Source organism: Sorghum bicolor, chromosome 5 (genome assembly GCF_000003195.3).
Source record: "Sorghum bicolor cultivar BTx623 chromosome 5, Sorghum_bicolor_NCBIv3, whole genome shotgun sequence".
Taxonomy (NCBI): Eukaryota; Viridiplantae; Streptophyta; class Magnoliopsida; order Poales; family Poaceae; genus Sorghum; species Sorghum bicolor.
The window spans coordinates 56,492,192-56,516,903 of NC_012874.2; the positions used below are offsets into that span (position 1 = coordinate 56,492,192).

The 24,712-nt window shown below is 40.4% G+C and overlaps 2 long non-coding RNA genes across 4 annotated transcripts; one reads left to right on the plus strand and one right to left on the minus strand.

Moving 5' to 3' along the window:
- Positions 2,485-7,552, plus strand: LOC110435470. Its single transcript, XR_002453169.1, has 2 exons — positions 2,485-4,433; positions 6,710-7,552. It is a non-coding gene; the product is annotated as an uncharacterized LOC110435470 (long non-coding RNA).
- On the minus strand, positions 7,880-8,579 carry LOC110435247. Of its 3 annotated transcripts, none has more exons than XR_002452857.1 (3): positions 8,437-8,579; positions 8,276-8,361; positions 7,880-8,184 (listed from the first exon to the last, which is right to left on the minus strand). It is a non-coding gene; the product is annotated as an uncharacterized LOC110435247 (long non-coding RNA). The 3 variants fall into 3 exon arrangements; XR_002452856.1 differs by having other exon boundaries at positions 8,276-8,367; XR_002452858.1 differs by having other exon boundaries at positions 8,276-8,374.

Genomic DNA, 24,712 nt, shown 5'->3' on the forward strand with positions numbered 1-24,712 from the left:
GTGCTTTCTGTTCTGAGAATGGGAGTGTTTAGCATTTATTTTTTGAATGCTCCAAAGCCAAGTATGTCTAGAGTCTTCTGGCTCATTCTTTGGGAGCTGTTTGTAGACCAAACAGTTTGGAACCGTACTGGACTTGGGTTCAAAATATTTTACCCCAAGCTCCTAGTATGCATACTGTCAGTTTGGCGGCATTTGTTTGGGCCATTTGGAGAACCAGAAACAATGTCTGTTTTAATAGAAAGAAAATGAGATATCCTACCTAGATTGTTTGCTTGATTTGTTCCTTTTTGGAATATATTGGACAGGTCTATTCAAGGAGGACCTCAAAGAGCAGGTGATTCAAGGGGCTGAGGTGGTGAAATCCACGACGCTCTTCTTCTACAATCAAGATATGCAAGCACGGGCGCATGATGATCTTCAGATGGTGCCGTTCGCTGGATAGTAGCTTGTGCTTTTGGAGTCGAGCTTGTGTTAGCCAGTTGTCTCTAGCTTTTGTTAGATGGTGTGGTTCGCTTGCTCCAGTGGCTGTTCTGGCAAGGAGCTCGTTGTAACGTTGCTAAACCTTGCTGCTTGGACGTTGTTGCTCCTTTTGGTGTTTATAATCCTTGATAGGTCGGAGGTTTTTTGGCTGGTTCAGTCATGTGTTCCCTCGGTGAACATATGTCTGTTCTCTTTAGCATGGATTTTAGATCAAAACATGAACTTTGTAATTTCGTCGCCTTGATAATGAAATTCGGTTTTACCGGTGTGGAAAAAAAATGACTTCAGGTAATTTTACAAAGCAACCTTCTTTAAGAGAGTTAGTTATGCAGCAATCTAAAATCAATCTAGACATTAAAGCTAGGCTTGCTAATAATGATAAAACCTTGGAAGATATAAATGTTAAAATGGATAGTTTTTCATCTGCCATTAATGACCAACTTGAGTATAATAAAAAGATAGAAGCAAGAATAGCATAGTTGGTTGTTGCATTGTCTGTTGCCACTAACCCTGAGTAGGTAAAGAATATCGCTACAGAAAGAGGGAGTTCTACCAATGATCCTCCCTATCCTAAAGGTGCCAAAAGATCAGTGGCAATACCATCAGTGCTTCCAACAATGGTCGAAAAAGAGAACAACATTCCTGAAGACATACCACCAGAACCGGTCCAAGACCACGAGATGATACAAGATTTTCAAGACGACAACTACCTGTCGTTTCCTTGTTGGAATAGAAGACCACAACAAATATAAGAGCAGTTTTGTAAGTTCATGGAGGTACTTCGAAAATTATACATCAATATACCTCTATTAGATGCCATAGAGGTCCCTACATATGCCAAGTACATAAGAGACATTCTCAACAAGAAGAGACCACTGCCATCCACCAAAGTGATCAAGCTCATAGAAGAATGCAGTGCGGCCATCCACAGCAAGATACCAGAAAAGAAAAAGGATCTAGGATGCCTGACTATTGAATGCACAATTGGAGATCAACATTTCAACCATGCACTCTGTGACCTTAGAGCAAGTGCCAGTGTGATGCCCGCTTATGTCTACTACAAGCTTAATCACACTGCACTTGAACCAACATCAATGTGTCTTCAGCTGGCCAACCAATCAATTCGATATCCTTTGGGCATCGTCGAAACTATTCTAGTCAAGATAAGAGACTTCTTCGTGCCAGTAGACTTTGTGGTACTAGATATGCATCCATATTCAAGAATGTCACACATTCTCAGTAGACCATTTTTGAGAAAGCCAATGCACACATTGATGTTGGGAAAGGATCTAGCAAATTCACCATTAACGGTCAAGAAGAGTAGTTCACATTCAAGCCAATATAAGAGCTCAACTCTTCTACGAAAATGATAGATCAAAACAGGCCAAAAGAATCACTAGAGTCACCCACTCTGGAACCATCAGCAGAATAAATAATTTGGAAGGTCCAGTTAGGAGGATGCTAAACTTCGAACCCTCATCGGAAGGTGACTCGATATTTACTCCTACTTACTTTTTCAGTTTATTTATATATATTTACCTTACAAAACTACATTATAAGAATTCTACGCCCCATATAAATAATTTTTTGGTGTGTAACAACTTGTTAAAAATATTTATTGTGGTGGCATAAAAACATTGATTTAATTTATCTATTATTAGCTTATTCTTATTTTTTAATTCCTGCATTATATGTTTGTATAATATATTTCTTATTACATTGGGGGTCCACCATCATGGGTTCCACATGTCATAGACTTCACCTAACTTACATCACATCACCACCTACTCTCTCCACTAACCTTTCTCTTTTCCACTGGCCAAGTCCACCAAAATTCCACTCACTTTTCTTAGGATTGAAGCAAGATTTTGAGCCACAAAATTTGAGTGGAAGAGGAGCACCCACACGGGTGTCCGCCGCACCTCTTTTGGGCACCCGCCCGGCCACTTCCTCCTCTATAAAAAGGCTTCCTCCCTTCACTTCTTCATACCACATACAAGCCATTTCAGTAGACAAACTTTGAGCTCCCGGCCTCTAGCAGTCCAGAGAGAATTTGGGAGAGAAGGAGAGTTTAGAAAGAGTAGAGAAGAGGATAGAAAGTTGGGAGAGTGAGCAAGAGCTCAAGGGCTAGTGAAACAGGGTAGTGCTGCAAAATTTCATAGAGAGAACTTAGTGGAAGTGCTATCCAACTAGGGATTAACAAATCTAAAATCAAGGGGAGGTTCTGTCAAAATTCAAACTAGCAACCAGACTTAACCTTGAAAGAACGACTGACCTCTAGAAGGCTAACCGCTAACATTTGACTAACCCCTTGCACTAGTGTTGTGTTTGTCTGTAAGTATTTGTTGCAGGATGAAGAGATGGGCAAAGGGAATTGCTAACAAGGTCTTGGGATGGACCACAAGGAGCTCATCCCAGTACGCCTCGTCAAGGGCTAGCTCCGACATGAGCACCAATCCCCCCGCCGATGCTCAGCCATCATCCTCCTCAGCTGCACAAAGGGTTCTCCTCACGGTAACTAACCTTGCCTTGAGGGATGCGAGAGAAAAGAACATCTACAACAAATTGAAGAGCAGGAACTTTGTCCACACACCGGTTTTAGATGACGTGTTCCTCTGTGAAACAGGTATGGCAACTGAACTTGACACTATTTTCTAGTTTTTTGGTTGGGGTTCTTTTGCATCTATTTGTGAGTTAGGGTCAAAGCTTTTAACCATAGAATTTCTATGCACCCTTCAACTCACCTAGACAAGGGTTTATTTTAGGTTGTTTACCCAAGAATTATGTTTAACATGGAGAGTTCTTAGAGATCTTTTAGGCTTTCCTTCAAATGCACATCTAGATTTAAGTGAAGCCTTAAAAGATTGTGACACCCATAAAATTTGGATTTAAATATCTAAAGAGCCTTTCTTTCATACTCGGGACACAGAGCACCCTACATTGAGGTTCTAGCATAAATGGTTGGGTACAACTTTCTTTCCTCGAGATGATGCTAGTAAGATTAGAGCTATAGATTTGCAATTACTTTTTGCAACAGTGAAGAAAATAAGGGTGTCGCCTGTCCATGCTTTAGTAGATCATTGGTTAAGCATTCCTGTATATAAAGTAGGAGATGTAGCAATTTGTTCTATTGTTACTCGTTTAGCTGTTAAGCTTAAATTACTTGAAGGTGCCTCTTTGGATTTTATTAATACACATAGACAAATTTATGGATATGAACATTTTAATCATGCGCACCTCTTAAAGAAAATAAAATCGGATCTATACATGACAAATGGGGACGCCAAGCTCCGGTTACCTAACCCGGAGATGGCAGTATATTTTTTCCAAACTCTGGACATTGAGTTTCAGGTGCGACTAGTGAACAAGAGAGGAGCTCAGGGGGGATTTCTAAGTGGGCACCTCAGAGGACAGCCTCTGAGAGATTTGCTCGTCAACACGAGCCAGTCTGGCTTGGTGCTGACCCCACTCATGAAGCACCGGCGCACACCAGCTATGATGAATGGCAGGCACGCTAGCGCCACGCACTGAATCCTAGGATATATCCTCTGTTCCATCCTACATACCATCCATATGGATACTATCCACCACCACCATTCACCCCCGTAGGGGAAGGTCCCTTAGGAGAAGCTCCAAGGCATTCATTCAGTACCTATGGAGAAAGGGCAGAAGACGAAGAACAAGGCTTTGAGCAAGGACGCAGGTCTGATGCTTCTGGGTTCTTCTACACCCAGGAGCATTACAATGAGCAAATGGCATTTCAAAACTCTGTCCACACCTCTGTTGCTCACAATGAGCAGAATTAGAATGACCAGCGTCAGTGGAACCAAACAACCACTCAAACGTTGGCCTCTATTCAAGAAGAAGATCAAGCTAACAGCACTCTAAGTGATCTTCGCGTTCCTCCAGACCCCGAAAGAAGACTAGCTTGGGGGAGGACCCCCATTATCAATGTAAGTTTTCTTTCTCCTTTGTTTTGATTTATTTCCTTCCTTTTTATATAAATTTAGAAAACCAAATTAATATTTTCTATTTTGTTTAAGTTTGAGTTTGTTTAGAAATGAAAACCAAATAAAAAGAGTGTGTAATATATGTTTGCTATAAATAAAATATGTAGAGATGAAGAAGGCATGATGGAAATGATGAATAGTTGCTATGCCGTAATTCTTCTTAAGTACCTAGTTTTAAATTTGAATTCTCCCAAGGATTCGATACACTGTTAGACAACTGAATTTACTCTACTCTTTAAACCTATGGGAGCATTTGCTTAAACTAAGTCTAGGTAGTTGATGGATATGATATGATAGGATATAGTCTGAGCTGTTGTTTATCGTGTTCCTAGTGCTACTAAATTCTGAAGAATTATTTTATGAAAACTAAAATGCTTCATGATGAGTTCTATGTATGATAGAGAGTATAAATTTACTACCATAGCCAAATTTATTTAGAATAGGAAGCCTCCACATATATGTAGGGCTTTGTGTTTGCTCGAGCTGTGTTGACCCAAAGGAACTCATCATGTGACTAATCTCGGTATCACATACACTCATGTTCAGCCCTTTTTGCTACTTCTACTCTGGAAGTACGCACAACATATATATTCCATATTCACCTATCCAAAAATGTTCCACTCTTACACTGAAAGTGAATACCAAAAATATTTCCCTTGCTTATTTGCTAGCCAATTATTTTAAGTTCAATGCTCCAAGTTTTATCTCTCATTCCTCTACAAAATATTTGTTACAAAAAGAATTGATGGGCTGCAAGAAAAATAGTGGACAAAAGTTCCACGAAAGAAAGAAAAAGAAAGATTTATGAGCCCAAGTTTGTTATCAAAATTTCAAGTTCAAAGTTAGAGGAATTATATTTTTAAGTAAAGGAGCATTAGAATTATTTTGCACCCTTTCTCCTTCCACAAATATTCTTTAGTTTAGCATCCACATATAAAACCACACATGCACAAACTAGTTGGTTATGTTGTGAGTTCATTTGGATTTATGGTTCGATTAGACCCTATGCATTAGTTATCTCCACACCTATGAGGTCCACATAAGCTTTATTAGAAATAGGGTGAGAGAGAGTGAAGGTTATATAAATGCCTTGTGCCATAAATACTACATATCATGAGAGTAAAAGAGAAGGCATAACTCCTTTCAATGCCCTAGAGAGGATCCAAAAGAATACCACATAGTGAGAGACGTGACACGATCATACTAAAGAACTCTGAGTTTTATTTTGAAAATTATAGAAACTCCAGGACAGAGGTAGAACAATAGAGCATGAGACAACCGTGCTTGACTTAATTGTTCTGTATTTCAACTGCTCAAGACCCAAGTATAGGTAAAAGTCCCATGGTTGGAAGAAACATGTGTAAGATTGGAAGCATTGTTTCAAATAGCGCGCTATTTTCGCGCTATAGCGCCGCTATAGCGGCCAGAATAAGTCGACGCGAAGCTATATCTCATTTTTACGCTGTCGGCGCTATTGGCGCTATAGCACGCTATAGCGCCGCTAAACTGAAATATCGCCATAGCGCTGCTATTTGCGCGCTATTGCTGTTTATCTGCTGACAAGAAAAAAAATGCAGTTATGCACTTTTTTGTTGTGTTGTGTTTATACATTTGTGGTTATGCACTATGCAGTCATGCATTATGCTTATGAGTTATGTATTAAACTATGAAACACCTGTGATTTATGATTTGTGATTGTGAAATATGATGGTTGTTTGAACTTGTTGTTGTCTATTATATATTTTGCCTGTTTCCAAATAAATAGCGCGCTATAGCGCCGCTATAGCGTCGCTATAGCGTGGATAGCTACAGCACACTGCTGTGTACAGCAGTCGCTATAGCGGGGCTATAGCGCCGCTATAGCGTTCGCTATAGCGCAAATAGCGTCTAAAACAGGCAAACGCTATTTTCTATAGCCCGCTCTTTAAAACATTGATTGGAAGTTATGATAGTTCACTCTAGTCTAAGGATGAGTTCTTATTTAAAGCATGTGTACTTGTGATGTGTGAAAGCATTGTAGCAACTCCTGATCCATCCTTTGTAGTTGTTTGATCAGAGACGAGCAAAAGGTGAGTTTGGGGGAGTTTGTTGACGGTTGTTAACCATCAAAATTATATGTCAACTAAGGAGAAGAAAGGGGATAAAAACTGAACATCACCATGGACTTAGGGTTTCTACTGACAATTTCCATGAATTTTGATGAATGTCTATTTCTACAGGGGGTTATCGGAATAATAACAAAAGGAGGTGCCCTGAAACCTAGGACCCACCTACCATAGGGCAGGGGCAGGCGCCTAGGTGACCTAGACCAATCAGGTGCAGTCTCGCGGATCCTGCCTCCACCGACTTTGAGGATTAATCTTAAGCGCACGTTTAAGTCAGTTTGATCCAAGGTGGTGCTTCCTAGGGGGCTATAAATACAAGCCTACCCCCCTAGAGGAGAGCTTAGAATTGAAAGAGAAAAACATAATTATATTTTTATTCTCATTTGAGAATTAGAGGGAGCCATTAGAGCCAGGGATTAGAGATAGACTAGCTACTCCTAATCTTCATCTTCTACATAGGTTAGATTAGATAGAGAAAGAGTCTGGGCGCATGTGTTCGGAATTTCCATATCTTAGTTATCAGATATTGGTGTGTATATATATATATATAAATATATATATATATATAGGAAGTAGGAAAAATTTACCTAAGGTGCATTTTTTATACTCTCTCCCATATATGTAAACGGGTATGTCAATTATCCAATAGCGTCACCAGGCGCATCACCAGACTAACCATCGGTGCGCACCCAAGCACCTGGCCACGAAATTTTCGGTTGCATGCCGCCATGCAGGCTTACATGCATTTGATGGTAGGATGCTCTAAACAGATCGGTGCAGACGACTTATTTCAAATTTTTGGTATGTGTCAGTTACATACTACTATTTTTTGTACGTACGTACTATTTTGAGAACAAATTACCAAAGTATGTGTACATACACAGTATATGGGCTGCATGAAAATGCAAACATGTTTGTTTTTTCGGGGCTAGACCCATTAAAGAATGACGTTATTTACCACACTGGTTTTTTTAATTTGTGAGCAGTTTACGGCCGGTTGTTGTCTTATCTGGTTTTCAAGTTATGATTATGTATATTTTGGAATGGAGCATCGCGCATACTTTTTACAATAGAGTATTTACATATACATTTTGTAATAGGGTATCTATACATACTTTTTGTAATAGAGTATATGTACATACATTTTAGAATGAGTATCCTTACATACTTCTTAGAATAAAGTATTTGTATATACTATTTGGAATGGAATGCATACACCAAGATTTAGATAGTATAAGTGCATACTTAAACCAAACAATCGGAGTATATGTGCATACAGAGATATGTATTTAACTATTTTTTATTAGAATAAATAAAATATGTGTACATAATGATTGAAGCACATGCAGTACGAGTTCATACATGTTCCACGGAAAAAAGTCATAATTGTGAACCTAGCTTGAAATAAACAAAATTTAAGTCAGGTGCGATCGATCCATAAGATGAGAGAAACGTCCGTCTCTAGAAGCAAGTCAGACGCGATCCATCAGATGAGACAAACGCCGTCTCCAGAACGAGATGATGGGATCAATCTGCCCATTCCAGCTTGTATAGAATAGAGAGCACCATGATCACTGGTCTCTGCAGCCCTTTGAAACGGTGGTGGACAAAAAAAATTAATTATTAACTCTAGAAAAATCTCAGAAATCCAATTTCTACGGATCATACACGGATTCTTACATCTCGCTGCTCCCTGATCTTATCCGAAGAGACCATCTCGCCGCTCCGTGATCTGTAAGACCAAGGAACTTGACGCCAGGCCTCGCCTGATGCTAAAAACTACAAATAAGTAATATACTACTAGAGAAAACAACATTGATTTTGCTACATTAAATCAATACCTTGTCATCAGGGATGATACACACGTTCATAGGCCGATCTCTCGCCGTGATCCTCCAAGATGAGATGGGAATGAATGCGAAACGAAGGAAGCAGGACCTAGTGAGCCAACGAGACGACGCCGCAGGCGACGGTGAATGTTGTATTGCTTGCGAACGCTCTAAAAACTGTCAGATTTTCTAATATATATATAGAGGATTAATGGGCCGGGTCATTTTTTTAAAACCCGCTAAGCAACCTGCCACCGCAGTCAGCCGTGAGCGTTTGTCAGACCTACGTATGCATGATTAGAAAGAGGGAGTAACTACTCCAAGAGAGTAGAAAAAATTTTAATATATATATATATATATAGACTTATTAGTATTTATAGCTAGCTACAAAATATGATATTTTGTAACCGGACCAGAACTTAGCAATCTGATACGCACCGCAACTCGTCAGCGAGCCGAAGGACAGCTCACGTGTGTTGGCTAAAAAATAGGAAATGACTTTCATTCAGGTGGTCCCCACATCCTAATGCCCATGCATTCGTTTAATCCCGAGATTTTCGCCACCCAAGAATGCAGCCACGAAAACACATTTTGCTTCTTCCTGCTGGAGACGTTCACCACACAGAACCCTGACCGGCGGTGCGCGTCATCCCCAAGGGATTCCGGCGACCAGCGGCTACCCTGCGACGGCGGTCTGGCCCCTCCGTGACGCGACCGGCGGCCTGGCCTCTCCGCGATTCGAACGGTGGCCGCTGTGCTCCTCCGCGCTGCGATCGGCGGTAGCCTCGCTCCCTGTGAAGACGACGCTGGGCTCCGACGTCAACCGACTTTTGCTTCGTCCGCGGTTCGCAGTTGCGGACTTTCTTGCAGCGCGCCTTGCATGGACGATGGCGGAAGAGGGATGGCTTCGCGCGGTGCGGCGCTCCTTCTGCCGGCGTCGGCCCTGCAGCCCCACGACGCGACCGGCGGCGGCCAGGCAACTAGGCGACCGGCGTTGGCCCTGCCACCCCACGACGCGACCGGAGGCGGACTTGGTCCCTCGGCGATGCGACCGGCGGAGGCGCTGCTCCATCGCGCTGCCCCGTGCGAATAGCAGCCCCGGCTTTTGTGCACGGCGGGCAGATATGGTACCTATCGGCAATGTCATCTTGCTCCCGACGCCGATTTGTCGCCTGGTATACGCTGATGGTGCACCTAGGGGCGGCGGCGGTTCCTCCAACGACGACGGTCACGGCAGGAGCGATGCCGGCCGGCCGCAATAAATTCTCAACAATGGCGAGTACGAGAGCCGCGCGCCGGACACGGCATTTTTCAGAGATATTGTTTGCACTTGCCAACATTATTCTCGTAATTTAGCATATAATTTTGTAGTTCATTGTCAGCACCATTCTCGTAAAAGAAACATGTGGATCTTTTTAAGAAACATGTGGATCTTTTTAAGATGATACTGTACATGTTTCTTAAGAAACATTGCTGCTGCTCATCACGGTTCTCGTAATGTTTTTGATGCGTTATAAATACTAATTGGTGCTTTAAAACTTTGAGTCCAAATATTAAGTATTACTATCGTAAAATCATTTCGATATTGTAGTATCAGAAAAACCACGTTTGACGGGTAGATTCGGATCCAAATTATCATCTTGAGACATTCAAATATCGTAACTAGAGTTTTATCGTAGAATGGTCGAAATATTATAGTAACTAGTTATCATAAACGATCTGACATCAATTTAGATTACCGTAAACATAATTTTACCGTAAATCAATAACGATCCGATCTACCAAAAAATATCGTAACTGTTTCCTAAAAAAAAAAATTATCGTAACTATTTTATAGAAGTACTGTACTACTAAACAATGGTGGCCTAGTAAATCATTTAATTTAATATACGATAGGTTTGTATTTGCTTTTAGTATTCTCGTAATACTTGCATGTATGTCACCAGCCGCACTAGTACACCAGCATGTCTGTTCACGTAACACATCCGTACACGCTTTGCATGCATGGTACGGTGTGAAGCCCTCATAATTATTCCAAATATCGAGCGTCATTAATTACGGTAATTACCTGTAGCGTTGATCCCGCATGCATGCAGCGGAAAGAGGGAAGCAGCAGTAACGTGGTTTGGGGTTGCATGCCTGGCTCGATCGGATCGGAAATCACGGTGCGGTCCATTGGCCTGGATATATATATATATATATATATATATTGGAGATGTGAGTTAGTTGGGAAAAAACTTGTGATGAACTATGTAAGATACAATTGGAGATGAGATACAACCATGTCCATTGATGAACAATCTGTGTATTGTGTGTAATGAACAGTTTTATGATCAATCTTGTATGTATGTATATATATATATATATATATATATGTTATTTCTACAATATCAATGTATATTTATATCTGTGATTCTATATATCAGTGATGTCCTGGCTGTATTGTGAGCTACAGACCTATCGGCACGAAACATATCCGTAGTATCACTACTACAAAAAACAATAACTGTGGTGGACGTTTTGTATTTACCATGGCGACCGCCACGTGCATAAGGTCACGGTTAATCGTGGCTTAACTGAGACAGTTCTAAGAACCTCCTCAGTTAATCTTATTTACCGTGTCGGACGACCTAAGGCAACCGTCACGGTAAATACATATTAACCGTGGCAGTTGCCTTAAACTGCCCTCGGTTAATTTTCCAGAAAAACCTAAATTAAATACATATTAACTGTGGCGGTTGCCTTAAAATGCCTGCCTCGGTTAATGTTCATGAAAAAACCCAAAAAACTAAAAAACTTGCAACTTTGCAGAATCAAACCTAAGACCTCTCATTCAACACTATCACCCTCTACCACCACACCACACAGTTATTTATGTATATATATAATACACTATCTTTTTATATCAATATTTCGTAATCTTACACTTGGTATTTTTACTACTAAATAAACTCAAACGAAAAAACTTCTAACCACAAAGTTTTAAATCTTGTCGAGTACTACAACTTTGGTATATCATGGATCGCTATCAGAGGTAGTTTGAAAAAAATCAAAAAATTAAGCCTTAAAATATGTGAATTTCAAACACATATTTGAGACTCTAGGTGACTTTAAATCAAAAACTCATAAATATCAAACTTGTAGATCAGATGAAGCACTAGAACCTTGATATTAACTATGTGAACATTGGAGATCATTTAGGAATTCAAAATTTTAAATTTCAAAATACATAACCTTCGAACACATGTTTGACAATCTAACATATTCAAATTAAAAACTTTTCAACTATATAAAGTTGTAGATTCTATCGATAACTATAACTTTTTTGTAATTATAAATTTTAAATTTCAAAATCTGCACACTTAAAATAATATTTTTAGACCCTATACAGTTTCAATTCATAAAATTTTCAACCACAAAGTTGTAGATCACATCGAGAGCTACAATTTTGATATAAAATTTGTCTTCATCCGAATTCATATGAAAAGTTATGACTTATTTTTTGTTGTAAGTATTAACCGAGGCAGACATTGTAAAGTACCCACTACGGTTAATGAGCTATTAACCGTGGCTGGCATTATAAGCAAAAGTAACCACGGTTAATGAGCTATTAACCGTGGTTTCCTTACAACGTCTGCCACAGTTAATTATTAATCGTGACGGTTCTCAAGTGGGCTGGCCGGCTTTAGCCAGCCGTGAATAACCGTAGCGGACAAAAATAACGTCCGCCTCGTAGCCCTTATATGAAACATAACGCAAAATAAAACGTGTAGTAGTTTATTTTTCTTTCTATAGATAGGTCTGTGGCCTGGACACGTCTATGGTAGGCAACATACTACCACTAGTACAGAGAGATACTATACTGGCGGTTCGCAACCCCTTTGTACAGGCAGATTGACGAACCGCCAGTGGCTATAGGCCTGTGGAAATAAAAGTTTCCACAGGCGGTTAACTGAGAACCGCCTGTACAAACAGATTTCTACAGGCGGTTCAGTTATGATATCCGCCTGTGGAAATCAATTTCTACAGGCGGTTCTGTTATGAGAACCGCCTGTAGAAATTGGATTCTACAGGCAGTTCTCATAACAAAACCGCCCGTGGTAAGATTTTCCAATTTAACCCTATTTTCCAGCAAACCCTATTTTTAATATATATATATATATGTATATTATATACATTAATATTGAAACTATGTTAGGCTACAAGATTCAACCAATGCAACATGCAATATATTTATATATACCATTACTTTATACATAAAATTATATTAATTACAAACATCACACATCAATGTTTTTTGTTTACAGACATATGAGGTTTCACATCTGAAACCTCTGCTCTAATAACCCGATCGAGATAGCTTTAGCCTACTAATATCTCTTAGCGCTATAAACTCAGACTTTGCTAGGACGCTGGTCGGGTCGTGATATTTCCCTTCGGTGGGAATAGCTTCTCTCAAGAGAAAAGTGCAGAGGTCCTCAACTATGTTATATAAAACAGCTTGAGTCACGCTCTTCGCCTTTTCCAACTCATGTTGCTGCAGAGGAAGTTAGAAACATCATAAATTTATAGTTCATATAACACATGCTTAGCAACAAAAAATGACACAAATAATATAAACGACTATTAGAGCAATACCTTAGAAGGGTTAGTTACATATCTTCCGGTCTCTCTCATGAACTCGCCGACGTAGAATCCACAGTGGACCGATCCGACTGGTTGCTTATGGCACTGATGTATGACAAAAAAGTGGATATTTATTAGTTGCAACATCGTCATATGCATATTATATTTATAAAAGACAGCTTGTGATATTTTGGTACGTACCGGCCATTTATAAAATAATCTCAATGGCTGCCCCGGTTCTGATGAATCACACCTTCCACCTTTGATCTTATAATACCTATAGGCCCTATAGTATCGAATACACAATCCTGAAGTTATTCTGAAACTCTTATAAAAGTAGGTATTAATATTTAATGTACTCAGCTTACCGTTCCAAGTGTGTAATAAATTTTGCATAACTTGAAGGATCATAGTCTGCAGAGTCTAGGACTAGCACACGTCCTAGACTAGGATTAATGAGGAGGCAGATCCAGTGGTCCTTGAGAGAATCGAATTTATGATGCAAGTGCCCATTGAAATTACTAATACGACGATGAATACAAATTGACACTTACCCAAAGTTGTATGGGGCAACAACACATTCTCGATCTTGATACTTGAGCAGTGCCAAGGCTATGTAGAGGTCGTATTTACATTCATAATCTAGACGACTTTCATCTATTATCTTCTTACGCTCAGCGGGGTCCAAACCTTCTAAGGAGTCGTGTTTGTCTCCGATTCTGAAGTTGTGCTGCTCCTCGCATATCTTCATCGGGCTCAGATACGCAACCCTTCCGGATCTAAACCGTACCGCATCTCTTGTTGTTCAAAATTCATTCTGCAATGAGCACTTGTATGTTAGATGTTGAAAATTGATGCAACTCATGAATTATTACAAAGAGATGGTACGAGTGACACTTACAATGCAAACACGGTTACCAGCTGCACGTCTAGTCTCTGCAGGTTTATCATTAGCCACATGTCCTTGAAGGTAACGATTGCCTTTGTCCGCTCACTGTTGAATGTTGTTGGTGGTATAATCACATTGATCGTGTGAATGCCTACAGAAGCTGCTCTCATATACATATACCAGTCATGCATCCTTTTTATACCAACTGGGATCTTTTTCAGTTTGTCCCAACTAAGTAGTGGTCTGCCTGGCTCATATTTAGTAGGGACATATTTGTAATCATCCTTCGTTGGTGGCCTGATATTGACAATACGTGTTTCAAAGCTTTTCGACCCCTCCTTCTCATGCTCTGCTAAGTCAACAAGTTTCGAAGTGCGGCTCCTTGCAATTCCGGACAGAAATAGGGCCGTACCAGCGGCCTTCTTCTTTGGCTCGAACGGGGAAACCAATTTGGGGACCGAGAGTTTTGTTTTCTTTGGTTGCGGTGGTGTCTTATCATCATTTTTTGGTGCCGGTGGTGTGGAAGATTGCGGTGTTGAAGCATGGGGTTTAGGTGATGGTGGTGAAGCCTGGGGTTTAGGTGATGGTGGGGGAGTGGGTTTTGATGGTGGCGGGGATGGTGGTTGAGGCATTATTGGTGATGGTGGTGGTGGGGATTGTGGATGCAAGATTGGAGAGGTTGGTGGAGTGGGAAGAGATGTGGGATGGGACGACTCCTGAGTCTGCGGCACTTCTCGGGGTGATGGTTCTGGTACCTGAGATAGCAGGACGTCCCGTCGAGGCCAAAGAATAAAATTCTTGATAGCTTGTCCCAGTTTCTCAATGCCCTCGGGACTGGGAATGTCTAGCATGTCGTCCTCATATCCTTGGACAACTGTCAACACTTCCACCCTGCAGTAGTCCTCAGGGATCTCACTACCATGGAATTGACGCCCCGGGATCGCAAGTCCTGTGGCTACTTCTCTTGTACGATTATTGTTAAAACCATACCTTGTGACTAGGGAGCAAGGCACAGGACTATCGATCTCATCAACTGGATAGCGGACCTTGTCTCCGGTAGAGGCAATACTACTCGGGACGACCGGAGCTTGTTCTGTTGTTGTCGGGGCCACGACTAGCTGCATTTGAGGAGGCTGCTGGCCACTTAATTGGCTAGACATTGCGGTCGCCAATCGCTGCATCAACTCAGGAGGAGGATTGGGGAGGATTTTAGACATCACCTCTTCGACTTCTCTCTTAGCATCCTCCTTAAAATAATTAGACATTTCTGCCTTGTAGCGATCCCGTTTCCTATACATTGCTTCCCACTCTGGTCCGAATCCTTCTTTTGATGAGATGCCTCGTACACGACCAGGATGCTCTGGGTTACCCAGAGCAACAGTAAGGACATCTTTCTCCCTTTGGGGCTTAAATTCGCTCGCTTTCTACTTAGCTGCCACAGCAAAAATATTCTTCGCTGCCTCTTCGACCATTGGGTCAGAAAATGATAAGCTAGACTTGGCTTCCTTTGCCGGTACACGAGCACGAATCCACCTCGAGCCCCGGCGACCAAGTTGGTCAGGAAGCGCTGGCAGACCATTAGCCCTCTGCGCTTCATCCTCTTGCTCCCATTGGGCAAGCTTGCGCTGGTAACCACCTGTGCCTAGGTGATGGTGGTACTTGTTCCTTTTTGCAAGCTCAGATTTAGATTCGCTCAAAGCTTTGAACTCCTCGGTACTCCTCTGCTCTAAAAACACCGCCCATTGACCAGCAGTGATTTTATACCTTTTTGTCGGGTCCAATCCTTTCTTTGCCCACTTAGAATTCAACTCGGACTTGTAATTCCTAAACATGATTCCCCACTGCTTCAATGTGTACTCCTTTACTAGGTCTTCTGAACCCTGAGGTAAAACAAACCTTGTAAGCAGCTTGTCCCACATTCTTGTGATTTCATTTTGGTCCACTTTTGCCCACTCCCTGACTGTGATGTCAAGATGGTCCCTAACTAAGAATCGAAGTGCGTTACGCCACTTAGGTAAGGCCTCTGGAGGAGCTAGGGGTTGTCCTGTCGGGCTCACATCTGTAATTCTAAATGTGACTTTTGGAAACTGATTCAATCCTCTGTCACCTCGTTTCCTTTTCCTATCATCAGTCTTCTCGGTGGTCTTCTCGGTGGTTGTCTCCGTCGTCGGTTCGGGTGCACCTTCATGTGTGAATTCTTCCTGGGATAGGATCTCTTTCAGCTCATGAAACTGAGATAACACCTCCTGTTCATGTTAAAAGTTAAACACATAAATCATTCTTGTACATATACTGAGGGACATAAAAGTTAGAAAGATTTAATTATGGATGAGTAATTCATCACCTCATCTACTTCTGGAATGTAATCAGGGTCACGTTCTAATTCACGACGAGCGTTCCTCTCTATGCGAGGATCTGGAATGTCGCTAGGGGAGGTCTCGTACGAAGGACTTGATTCACGTTCTTTTGCATTCTCTGTGTGGTCCGACCCTTGCGCTTGCTCGGTGCTGTGTGATACGTGCACCTTCTCTATGTGGTCCGAACCTTTTGCCGGTGCTTGGTCGATGCCGTCAGACCCTGACGCTTGGTTTGGGGTTGGAGAAGTCATCGTGATAATCTATTCAAATAATTACTTAGCATTATAAATAATGTATATACATAGACACTTAAACTAAAAGCAAATATTAATTGTTTATTATTTTTACACATAAATAAATATATGCAATTTACATATATATATAATTGCATTATAAATAATTGGATTATAAAAAAGAAATAATAACTACTTAGCTTATGCTATAATGTATATACATAGACATTTAAACTAAAAGCAAATATGAATTGCATTGTAAATAATATATATACAATTAATAATTTTAAGAAAAATAAAACATCATATACATCAAATAAGAAAAATAAAAATTAATTATTTAGGATATGCACAATGTATATTTATCTAAGACAATTAACAATTAATAATTATTTAGGACAATTAATAATTTTAAGAAAAATAAAATATCATATACATTTATCTAGGACAATTAATAATTATTAATTATTTAGGACAATTAATAATTATTTAGGACAATTAATAATTAATAATACATCATATATATTTATTTAGAACAATTAATAATTATTTAGGACAATTATACATCATATACATCAAATAAGAAAAATAAAAAATAATTATTTAGGATATGCATAATGTATATAAGAAAAATAAAACATCATATACATTTATTTAGGACAATTAATAATTATTTAAGACAATTAATAATTTTAAGAAAAATAAAACATTATATACATTTATCTAGGACAATTAATAATTAATAATTAGTTATGACATATATAGCACAATTAATAATTAATAATACATCATATATATTTATTTAAAACAATTAATAATTATTTATAACAATTATACATCATATACATCAAATAAGAAAAATAAAAAATAAAAAATAAAAAAATAAAACAATGGCCGTTGGTGGGCCGGCCCAGCTGGGCAAGCGGCCCACCGGCCCCTCCCCCTCCCCCTCCCTCTCACCCTCGCCCTCAGCACGGCCGCAAGGCCGCCGCCGCCGCCTCGGGTGACCACCCCGACGCTCTGGCCGCCTCGACTCCCCCCGTCTCCCAACGCCGCCTCGACTCCCCCACGCCGGCCGCACTCGCCGCGTCGCCGCCGGCGAGCCGCGGCCGCCGCGCGGGCTCTCTGCCTCCGCCGCGCCGAGCTCCCGCATCGGCCGGCGCGCGAAGCCGCCCCCGCCGCAGCCGCACGCGCACCCACTCCCACGTCGCAGCTGGGAGCTTACCTCGAAGAGAAGATGTCGGCGAGAAGGAGAAGGAGAAGGTCGCCGGCGATGGGAAATTTGGACAGCCTGGCGGCGTGTTTGAATAGAGGCTGGCGCCTTCGGGGACTTAGAAAATTTCGGGTCTGCGCGCGGAGTATATATGGCCTCGATTTCTACAGGCGGTTGGCATTGACCACCGCCTGTAGAAATACCTCTACACAGGCGGTGGTCAATACCACCCGCCTGTAGAAAGTTTTTTGTAATTTTTATTATTATTATTGTTTTCTATATTTTTGTTACTATTTTTTTATTGCATATTGATATTATAATATAATAATATTTTAACATAATTATTTCTATATTCTATATTGGTAACATATTTATATTGTTTATATATTATTTGTATAATAATATTATAATATAATTATATTGTTTCACACCTATATATTATTTTTATATTATTTTAAATTTCAAGCTTGATGAGCTCTAACTCCTCCCTATCCAAAACTTTTTCATTTGAAGACTTTTAGTGCCTAGTTGGACCTAGTTTGACCTAGTCAAAATTTGAAATTTCGCATTTCCACAGCTACACACACGTTTTCGAAACCCGAGACATCCCCAACTCGAAAAGTCATGAATACAAAGTTTGTTCCACTCATCAAGATATACATTTCATACATAGGACATTTTTGCATTTGACAAAGCGTTTCAAAAGTGTAGTTCTAAATCCACAAGTCTCATATATAGTTTCATAAAGTTTGTGTCACATTCAACACTTTGTGACTAGAGTTTACCGATCCTTTCCCATATGCCAAAATATCCTATGTATGGAATGTGTATCTTGAGGATCTCTAACACCCATGTATTCAAAAGTTTTTCATTTGAGGTCATTTAGTGCCTAGTTTGACCTAGTTTGACCAAGTCAAATCTTGGATTTTTTTTGAAAAGTCACTTTGACCGGACCCTTGGTAGCCTCAGATACAAAAGTCATGAATACAAAGTTTGTCCAGCTCATCAAGATACACATTGTGTGTAAGGGTCAACTTTTCATCTGAGAGAGTTTGGACCACTCAAAATTTGAAATTTCACATTTCCACAGCTACACACACGTTTTTGAAACCCGAGACGTCGCCAACTCGAAAAGTCATGAATACAAAGTTTGTTCCACTCATCAAGATATACATTTCATAAATAGCACATCTTTGCATTTGACAAAGCGTTTACATGATACAATCTAGGCCGCTACTATTCTTCCTTGTCCATCAGGGCGCACCCATGGCAAAGAACTCTGTGGGATGCTTCGCTCAATATTTTTATCTTGATAGGATGGTCCACAAAGAGGGACATATCACTGAACTGGTTAAAAATCCTCCAGATCCGATACACCGTCAACTCCAACTGCTTGTTGCTTTCCTAGAAAAACTACATGCTTCGGTTTGTCGGTACTTTTCTTCTCATTCTTAGAAAGGATCTCTCAGCATAGAAAACCTATGCAGCACGATTAGCAAGGATCCATGGGTCATCTTTATATCCCACCTTACTTAGATCAAGAACTCTGACCCCATAATTATCCACTGTGACATGTTTATCTTCAACCCATTGACATCGAAACACAGGGATCTGAAATGTACCATAGTCTAGTTCCCATATGTCCTCGATGAAGCCAAAGTATGTAATAATATCACCAGTTTTGTCATCTACGGCCTCGCATCGAACACCACTATTTTGTGTCATGCTCTTTTGATCCTTAGACTTGGTATGAAATGTGAATCCACTAATGTCATAGGTTTGCCATGTTATGACTTGGCGTGATGGTCCAGATGCCAAAGCCTTGATGGTTTGTTTCTCAATTGTTTCCCCATATGGAATGTCCTGCTCCCTTAGCCATGTGTACAACTGTTTCTTGTGTTCCTTCATTACCCAATCCTCTGTTTGCCTAGGATTATGTTCTCGAAGCTCATCCATGTGTTGTTCAATCAAATGCTCCATTATCGAGAGCTGATGTAAGATGCTGTGATGTGCCTCAAGTATTGTATTATAATCTGGTTGGATGAATGATTTTCGTCCAATCCTCCCACATCCATGTAGCCTACCCTCATGTCTTGACGGAGGCAAACCTATTGCAACCTGGTCTTTTAGGACATTATTGCAGAATGGTCCACCGGACTCAATCGCCTCTTCGGTACAATACCCCTCTATCATGGACGCCTCGGGACGAGCACGAGTTGATACATAGCCATTTAGTATTGACATAAAACGTTCGTAAGTCCACATTTCATGCAGGTACATGGGACCCAGTGCCTGTGTTTTTGGAACCAAGTGCACCACAAGGTGCACCATGATATCAAAGAATGATGGGGGGAAACACATCTCAAACTGTGACACTGTTTCCACTGCGAATTCCTGAAGGGATTCTAACTCATCACGGTCAATTACCTTTTGTGTGATCTTGTTGAAAAAGTAGCACAATCGTGTGACTGCCATCTTTAAGAATACTGGAGCTAAAGCCCCCATCTCCTGGTGGTGGGGATCGATAAGCCTGACAAGACAATCCTTTCAATGGTAGATGGTGAGAACTAAGTCAAACACCCACACAAATCTCCGTATGCTAGAGCAAAATCTAGATGGGACTTTCAATTTCTTCAACCACTCACACATCGCATGTTTCTCATCTATGTGGAGGTTGTAGCTTGCGGCTGGGAGATGGTACTTCCCATTTTCTTGAAGAACAGGATGAAGCTCTTTTTTTATGCCTAACTGCACCATGTCAAAGCGTGAATTGAGTCCTTCCTTTGTCTTGGTCTTGATGTCTAGCAATGTGCCAATTAGACTTTCGAACACATTCTTCTGGACGTGCATACCATCGATCGCGTGTCGTACATCCAAGTCTTTCCAGTATGGCAAATACTCGAAGAAAATGGACTTCTTCTTGAATGTTGCCCCTGGAGTTGATTTGACATCCTTTCTTAATTTTCCATCCTTTGTCTTCTTTCCAAACACAAATTTAATGTTGCTGACTATTTTGAAAACTCTATGGCCTTTGCTATTACCTAGTGGTGCATCTGAGTTCCTTTCATCATTATTGTCAAAGTACTTATACATCTTTTTCAGGCGGTACTTGTGTCTTTTCGATAAGAAGCGTCTGTGCCTCATGTACACTATCTTCTTAGATGCATTAAGGGACACGTAATGGGTTCCATCTATGCACACCACGCAACCAACCTTTCCCTTCAATTGCCCTGATAAAATAAAGAGAGCAGGGTAATCGTTGATAGTAACAAAAATAATTGCTCTTAGCGTGAATGAATCTTTGCGATACTCGTCCAACATTTGAACACCTTTTTCCCATAACATTTTCATTTCCTCCATCAATGGCTCCAGGAAAACATCCATGTCAACTCCAGGTTGAACTGGTCCAGAGATAAGTAAGGTTAGCAAAAGGTATTTTCGCTTCTGCATCAACCATGGAGGGAGGTTGTAGATGGTGAGAATCACCGGCCATGTGCTATGCTTGCTGCTCCTCTCAGCAAATGGATTCATTCCATCTGTACACAGTGCGAACCTAACATTCCTTGGTTCGCTGGCAAAGTCTCGGTGGTTGTCATTGAAATCTTGCCACTGCTTTCCATCGGCTGGATGGCGAAGCTTGCCATCATTTTTGTGCTCATCAGAAGCATGCCAACTCATAAGTTTTGCATCCTCAGGGTTAGCAAACAAACTCCTCAGTCGATCTACCACTGGAAGGTACCACATCACTAAAGCAGGAATCTTTTTCTGCGCATAATAGTCAACCTCTTCTTTATCTTTTCTCATGGGTTTTGAACTCTGTTGGGTGTTCTTTTGGGCCTTCTTTCGCTTCTTCCCTACTTTACACATGGAGGCAGCACAATCCTCTCGATAGTCTTTGTTTGTCTTGTACCGACTTGCACCACACTTTGCACAACTACCCAAGTCCTTGTAATCATCACCTCGGTACAGGATACAATGATTTCTACACGCATGGATCTTCTCGACACCCATAGTCCGCGGACTGATCAGCTTCTTTGCATAGTACGTGTTAGCAGGAACTTTGTTCTCCTTTGGAAGCATATCGCCGATAATACTTAAGAACGCATCGAATCCAGCATCGGACAAACCATACCTGGCTTTTGCCATCAACAGTTTTAGCACAGCTCGTAACGTTGTGTACTCTTTGGTACAACCTTTAGACTCATCATACAAAGGCTCTTCTGCTGCCTTCTTCAAGGCCTCCATCCCTTTTATTAATAACATTGAAGGTTCAGTATGACGACGCAACATTGCCTCCAAGAATTCAGCATCTTCTGCAGCCGTATCATTTGGTAAGACATGAGTTCTTGCACCATCATTTCCCCCAGCAGATCCACCAGCGGTAACATTTGGCACAACATGTTCCCTCTGCGGTGTGTCGTGGAAAAACTGATCAGCAGGCATGCCTAGACCATCGGTGTCGATGTGTGCTGGGTCCCCAACTGTATAAGGCGCTGAGCTACCCTCTCCATGCTTTGTCCAAATCAAGTAATCCTTCATAAATCCTCGACAGACTAGATGAGAAATGATTACTTCAGTATCTTCAAATAGAAGAATATTTCTGCAGTCGTAGCATGGACAATATATATGCTTCGTCTTTGTTCTCAAAGCATGGTTCTTAGCGGCATCAACAAACCTATGCACCTCAGGTATATATGATGGATCTAGTCTTGATAAGTTATACATCCATGAGGACCTCTCCATCATGACCTATTGAAAAGTTAGTAAATTAATTGAAATATTGTCTACGAATATTTGTTATTAAAAATAAAAGAAGACCTAACAATTAAATCAAATTGAAAAAGGAATCATGGAAATAGTGAGAGGAGAGGCAACATCTTATACAAGAGGGCACAAAAATGCTTATCGCGTAATTAAATCAAATTTACATAAAAAATAACATCCTAAACAATATAATTTAAAAAACTAAAAAGAAAACTTACCTTTCTTAGCCACCTCCACCTCCTTCCAAGAAATGAAGATCAAATCCTCAAACCTTGTATTTTGACCTGTTGAAAAGTTAGTAAATTAATTGAAATATTGTCTACGAATATCTGTCATCAAAAATAAAAGAACACCTAACAATTAAATCAAATTGAAAAAGTAAAACAAGTATCAAAAATAAAGACAAAACCATAAATATATATCTTTATATCACTAAAATAAATTTGACAAGGTACAAAAACACTGTTGATTAAAACTAAATATATTATATCACTAAAAAATTTGAGAATGAAACATGGAAATGGTGAGAGGAGAGGCAACATCTGAAGCAACCTCATATATAAAAAATGCTTATCGCGTAATTAAATCAAATTTACACAAAAAATAACATCCTAAACCATATAATTTAAAAAACTAAAAAGAAAACTTATCTTTCTCTCCCAAGCATGGAAACACCATTCATGGAAAGTACAACATATATATTTCTTGGTTTCACAAATTAGAGAAGTAAACATAAAAAACAAGATAGGAGAGACATCATATATCCATCATAAGCAACTTTATTTGAGCAAAATAGACCATACCTAGCTATTCTACTCTCTCTCTCTCATAGTGAAACCCTAGATCCAAAAAGTAGCTCAAATTGAGCAAGAGGGCACAAAATGAGGCATTAGAGGCATCAACTAACCTTTCTTAGCCACCTCATTCCAAGAAATGAAGATCAAAACCTCCCCCCTTGTATTTTGGAAAAACTGGACCTCCAAGATGTGCTCCAATGGAATGTGGCTGCTACCTACAGTTCTGCCCGAGGAGGAAGAAGGGGTTCTCAGGTATTTATAGCAAGATAAATCACAGGCGATTTGTTATGTGAACCGTCTGTACTGAGCCTTTTTATACAGGCGGTTTTCAATTCTAGCCGTACAAATTTTCAACACAGGCGCATTATAACTAAAACCGCCTGTAGAAATGTTTTACCCCCGCCGACTTAGAACCTCTGTGTACTAGTGTACAGACGCACTAACAAAATAGGAGTATGTAGTGTTCTCCTCACTACAAACCCATAATAACAACCTTTGAATTAGCATCATAACTACAGACGCACGTAACGTGCACGTGTCGTTACTATTGTCTTTTAGAGACACACGTTTACCGCTAGTGTCTGTACCTACCTTCACACACGCTCGAATGTCTGTACGATGTCCACTAAAATAGACATGCTTAAAGAACGTGCCATACTACAGACCTGTGAACACGCGTTTGAGTGTTGTCATTCACACAGGCGCGTGTTCGATTTGAATCACAGTCGCATGTGGATTTGAATCTGTAAGTGTATTTTTAATATAGACGCTTGTTTTGTGCATCTGTAATAAGCCATATTACAAACGCCGGATTGCCTACGCGCACTGGCGCATCTTTAATGTGTTTAATATAGTAGGAAAAAAGAGAATTTTATTATGGTTGGGGAAAATTGGATGGCTGGTGAGAAGCAATCCGTGGATAGAAACGCATAGACGCCAAGGTGAAGCACCGGGAGGCACAGGTGCCTATTAAACGGACAACAAACTGAACTGAATTTGTTATATGTGAGACCTATGAAACGATTGTCTGGCCAACCCTCTATGGATTGATGGAATGATTCGTAACACTTATCCAATCAGAGATTTTGTTCTGAAAACTAAATTTTCTTCAGCGATTATACACACGATGGTTCCGAGCTCCCAGCTGCTTTTGATTCCTCCTCCATTCAGAGATTTATTTTTGTTCAGAAAACTAAAACTTCCTGTTGGGAACTTGGGATTGAAAGCTCATTGCTGGTTTTGTTTTCATTCACATAACTTGCTTATGTGACTCATGCCATGACGCAGACTCTAAACAAGCTTACACAACACGGAAGCGTCGCAGACTTGGGGAATGCAGCAGTTGGAATCAGCACGACACATCGATCTGACAACGTGTATCTCTGGTTTTCAGTATCTTCAGTAGCGCA